General features: G+C 47.8%; 1 pseudogene; it reads right to left on the minus strand.

Moving 5' to 3' along the window:
* Positions 1-3,254: 3,254 nt before the first annotated feature.
* LOC105482622 (ubiquitin-conjugating enzyme E2 L3 pseudogene) lies at positions 3,255-3,921 on the minus strand (annotated as a pseudogene).
* Positions 3,922-5,372: the final 1,451 nt, after the last annotated feature.

Here is a 5,372-nt window from a genome sequence, read left to right on the forward strand (position 1 = left end):
GAAGGCATTTATGAAACTTTACTGAAAAAGTTAATTAAGATCTGAATTGGCCAGGCATGGTGGCTCACATCTGTAATCCCAGCACTTTGGGAGGCTGAGGCAGGCAGATCACCTGAGGTCAGGAGTTCGAGACCAGCGTGACCAACATGGAGAAACCCTGTCTCTACTAAAAATACAAAAAAAATGAACTGGCGTGGTGGCACATGCCTGTAATCTCAGCTACTCGGGAGGCTGAGGCAGGAGAATTGCTTGAATCTGGGAGGCGGAGGTTGCGTCGAGCCGAGATTGAGCCATTACACTTCAGCCTGGGCAACAAGAGTGAAACTCCATCTCAAAAAAAAAAGAAGAAAAGAAAAGAAAAAAAGATCTAAGGCTGGGTGTGGTGACTCACGCCTATAATCCCAGCGCTTTGGGAGACTGAGGTGGGCAGATCAGGAGGTTAGGAGTTCGAGACCAGCCTGCCCAACATGGTAAAACTCCATCTCTACTAAACACACACACACACACACACACACACACACACACAAATTAGCTGGGAGTGGTGGCATGTGCCTGTAATCCCAGCTACTCAGGAAGCTGAGGCAGGAGAATCATTTGAACCCGGAGGCAGAGGTTGCAGTGAGCCAAGATCGCACCACTGCATTCCAACCTGGGCGACAGAGCAAGACTCCGTCTCAAAAAAAAAAAAAAAAAAAAAAGATCTGAATTATGGCAAGATATATCATGATCATGAACAAAAGATGTCAGTTCTCAGCTGGGCATGGTGGCTCACGCCTATAATCCCAACAGTTTGGGAGGCTGAGGTGGATGGATCACCTGAGGTCAGGAGTTTGAAACCAGTGTGGCCAACATGGTGAAACCCTACCTCTACTAAAAATACAAAATTAGCTGGGCGTGGTGGCACACACCTGTAATCCCAGCTACTCGGGAGGCTGAGGCGAGAGAATCGCTTGAACCTGGGAGGCGGAGGTTGCAGTGAGCCGAGATTACGTGATTGCACTTCAGCCTGGATGACAAGATCTAAACTCCGTCTCAAAAGGAAAAAAAAAAAAAGATATCAGTTATCCCCAGTTTAATCTGTAAGTACAAAGCAATCCAATCAAACATCACCAAAATCTTTTGCAAAATTTAATACACGTATTCTAGAGTCACATGGGAGAGCAAGGATAGGAAATTTATGAAACTAGAAGACTTAGGAGGGGCACCTCTATCAACTAACAAGACTTAGTATAAAGGCTTATTTTATATAATTAAAAGAATATTGTGTTGCAAATACATATTAGGAAAGAGCAAGCCAGGCCAGGCGTGGTGGCTCATGCCTGTAATCCCAGCACTTTGGGAGGCTGAGGTAGGAGGATCATTTGAGGCCAGGGGTTCCAGACCAGCCTGGTCAACATGGTGAAGCCCCGTCTCTTCTAAAAATACAAAAATTAGCTGGGTATGGTGGTTCACGCCTGCAATCTCAGCTACTTGGGTGGCTGAGGCATGAGAATTACTTAATTTGAACCTGGGAGATGGAGGTTGCAGTGAGCCCAGGTCACGCCACTGTACTTCAGCCTGGGAGACAGAGCAAGACCCTGTCTCAAAACAAACAAAAAACAAAAAGAAGGCATAAAGAAAACCTATGTTTCCATTTCACCACTTTGGTTATAGAAGAAACACGAATTAAAATGAGATAGCTGGCTGGGCATGGTGGCTCATGCCTGTAATTCCAGCACTCTGGATCACCTGAGGTTGGCAGTTTAAGACCAGTTTAAGACACCTGGCTAATACAAAATTAGCCAGGTGTGGTGGCACATGCCTGTAATCCCAGCTGCTTGGGAGGCTGAGGCAGGATAATCACTTGAACCCGGGAGGTGGAGGTTGCGGTGAGCTGAGATCACACCATTGCTCTCCAGCCTGGGCAATAAAGGGAAAGTCCGTCTCAAAAAAAAAAAAAAGATAGCTTTTTCTTTTTCTTTCTTTCTTTTTTTTTTTTTTAGCCAGAGTCTCGCTCTGTTGCCCAGGCTGGAGTGCAGTGGCACGATCTCAGCTCACTGCAAGCTCTGCCTCCTGGGTTCACACCATTCTCCTGCCTCAGCCTCCCAAGTAGCTGGGACTGCAGGTGCCTGCCACCATGCCCAGCTAATTTTTTGTTTTTTTAGTAGACACGAGGTTTCACCGTGTTAGCCAGGATGGTCTCGATCTCCTGACCTTGTGATCCGCCTGCCTCAGCCTCCCAAAGTGCTGGGATTACAGGTGTGAGCCACCGTGCCTGGCCTGTGAAAGATAACTTTTTATACCTAACAGACTGGCAGAAATTAAAAATGACCATTATGGCTGGGCATGGTAGACCACACCTGTAATCCTAGCACTTTGGGAGGCCAACGTAGGAGGACCATTTGAGCTCAGGAGTGAGACCAGCCTGGGCAACATAGTGAGACCCCACCTCTATTCTTAAAAAAAAAAAAAGAAGAAGAAAAATGACAATTCCCAGTGTTTGTGAGTAAGTGGAAAAACAGATGCTCTATACATTGCTTGGAGGGAGGTGTAGGGAGTGGGTTAAACTTGCCTGGGCAGCAATTTAGCAATATGTATCCAAATTTAACGTGCTATGGCACCTAGAGGTTGTCACTTCTTCAACCTAGAGGTTGCCCTTTGAGAATTTATCCTTATGTAATGAAAGATGTTCATTACAATATTGTTTATAAGAAAATATTGGAAGCTGCTTAAACATCCATCAATAAAAGATTGGTTAGCCGGGCGTGGGGGCTCACGCCTGTAATCCCAGCACTTTGGAAAGCTGGGAGGGAGAAGGGAAAGAAGGAAGGAGGGAAGAGGAGGGAAGGAAGGAGGAGGGAGGGAGGGAGGAGAAAAAAGGAAGGAAGGAAGGAAGAAGGGAGGGAGGGAAGGAGAAAAAGAAAGACAGACAAGTAATAAAGCAAGGTAAAGAAGAAAGGGAGGGAGGAAGAGTGGGAGGGTGGGAGGGAAAAGGAAAATAAAGGTATCTTAAACTTCCTCCTTTAAAGTGTTTTAAAGCTCCCTCGATGTCCACTAGGAGGAGACAAAGAAACGCGGACCAGAAGAGTCAAAATGCGCTTTATTCTTTATTGCGGGTGGCTCATCAATGACGCCATGGCCTTCCCAACGCCCATCACCTTCTGCTCTCCTCTTCCCACCACGCCAGCATTTTAAAAATTTTATTTATTTATTTATTTATTTTATTTTTATTTATTTTTATTTTTATTTATTTTTATTTATTTATTTTTTTACATCTTAAATTTTTAATCCTTTCTTTACAGGTTACCTAGACCACTTTTGATTAAGAAAACTGTAGAAAGTTAGTAACTGCCACAAGCGAATGCCAGGCGGTGGCACGTGTCAATTTCCACAGAGTCCTGCTTTGCGGGGTGTCTGAATGCACTGCACGGGGCCTCTGCTCACACTTGCTGGAACCAATCGTGGCAGATTTTAGTCCACAGGTCGCTTTTCCCCATATTTCTTTGTAAACTCTTCAGCCTTCTTACAGAATTTTTTATGGTCCTTAGAGTATTCTTCAGCTAGGTCAGCCCAAAGCGGGTGCTCGGGCTGGGGGTCATTCACCAGTGCTATGAGGGACTGGATTACTTGGTCGGTTTTGGTTGCTGGCTTCCAGTTTTCAGCGCTAATTACTGGCAGACAGACCTGCCCCTTTTCGTCGATGTTCGGGTGATAGATCTTTGTTTTAAATGTGATCTTCGGTGGTTTGAATGGGTACTCTGCTGGAAAGTTGATTTCGATTCTGAAGGCCCCCTTATCATATGGAGGGTTGCCAGGAACAATAAGCCCTTGACAAGTCAATAAATTAGCTTCATCAACCTGGATGTTATGGAAGTTTTTCATCCCACATTTGCGGATTTCTTCAAGCTCCTTCATCAGCCTCCTGCTGGCCGCCATCTTGGATTTGGTCAAAAATTTTTTTTTTTTTGAGACGAAATCTCACTCTGTCGCCCAGGCTGGAGTGCAGTGGTGCCATCTGGGCTCACTGCAACCTCTACCTCCCGGGTTCAAGCGATTCTCCTGTCTCAGCCTCTCGAGTAGCCAGGAACACAGGCGTCCACCACCACGCCCAGCTATTTTTGTATTTTTTAAGTAGAAACAGGGTTTCACCATGTTGGCTAGGCTGGTCTCGAACTCCCAACGTCAGGTTATCCACCCTCCCAGGCCTCCCAGAGTTCTGGGATTATAGGCGTGAGCAACCGCGCCCCGCCCACGCCAGCTTTTAAAATGCACGTCTGTTTCGCAGGACTTGGGGCCGCGAGCCTTCAAGGGGCACTCTCCCGCAATGCCCACACTCCAGGCGCGGGGAAGGGCCGCGGGACCTTGGCAGCTGCGTGGTCCAAGGCGACTCGTGGCGGTGCTAGGACTCCTACAGGAGCCCAGCCTCCAGGAGCACGACCTCTGTCTCCAGGGCGTTAGGCTCCAGCCTACCGCCCCAACCTGGAGGGAGCTGTCAGCGCCCACCTCACTCCCACCTGCGCAGGTGGCGACAGCCCGAGGCAGCTATGAGGTCACTGCTGGTCTTGATGTACCAAACACACTGGCTGGGAGAAATCCCCTCACTCTCCCGGGTTCCCCAAAGTGGATCTGCCAGAACAGGGGAGATACTGACTTCTGCCCACCAAGCATGGCTGAGCAGTCACTCCATGGGTGAAGTCTATGAAGTCCGGTCAAGACAGCAAGTTTGTCAGTCAACACGCATTTAACCTCCACATGTCTCACCTGTGCAGCCCCGAGTGAGTTCTGTGTGTGTCTGTTGGGCAAAGGGGAGTACAAAGCAAGCTCCGACTCCACCTCGGTCCTCTAGTGGCTTCTGGTCCTTGACAGTTATTTTGTTGTTGTTGTTTGTTTGTTTTGAGACAGGGTCTTGGTCTGTCATCCAGGTTGGAAATGCAGTGGCATGATCACAGGTCACTGCAGCTAATTTAAAAAAAAAAAAAATTGTTTTTTTTTTGGTAGAGATGGTGTCTCCCTATGTTCACCAGGCTGGTCTTGAACTCCTGGGCTCCTTTGATCCTCCCACCTCAGCCTCCCAAATTGCTGGGATGATGGGTGTGAGCCACTGTGCCTGTCCTCTCAACAGCTTTTTATATTATGACCATTTGTCCCCTCCACTCCGACCACTCTCCATGCTAGAACATCTGCTCTTCTCAGAAGTGAAGCTGGTATCTGTGTTTCACTGCCCACTGATCCCAGGCCTGGCTGGCCCTAATCCCAGCATCCCTCAGGATGTGAACAGAGCAGCAGCAAGCCAAGAACAGACACGTGGTGAGGTTTCCTGGAAGAATGGGAAGAGCATTAGGCAGGGAGCTTGTAGGCTGTGTTCTGACTCCAGCTCGGCTGTTATTTGCGGT

Source organism: Macaca nemestrina, chromosome 6 (assembly GCF_043159975.1).
Source record: "Macaca nemestrina isolate mMacNem1 chromosome 6, mMacNem.hap1, whole genome shotgun sequence".
In the NCBI taxonomy this organism is placed as follows: Eukaryota; Metazoa; Chordata; class Mammalia; order Primates; family Cercopithecidae; genus Macaca; species Macaca nemestrina.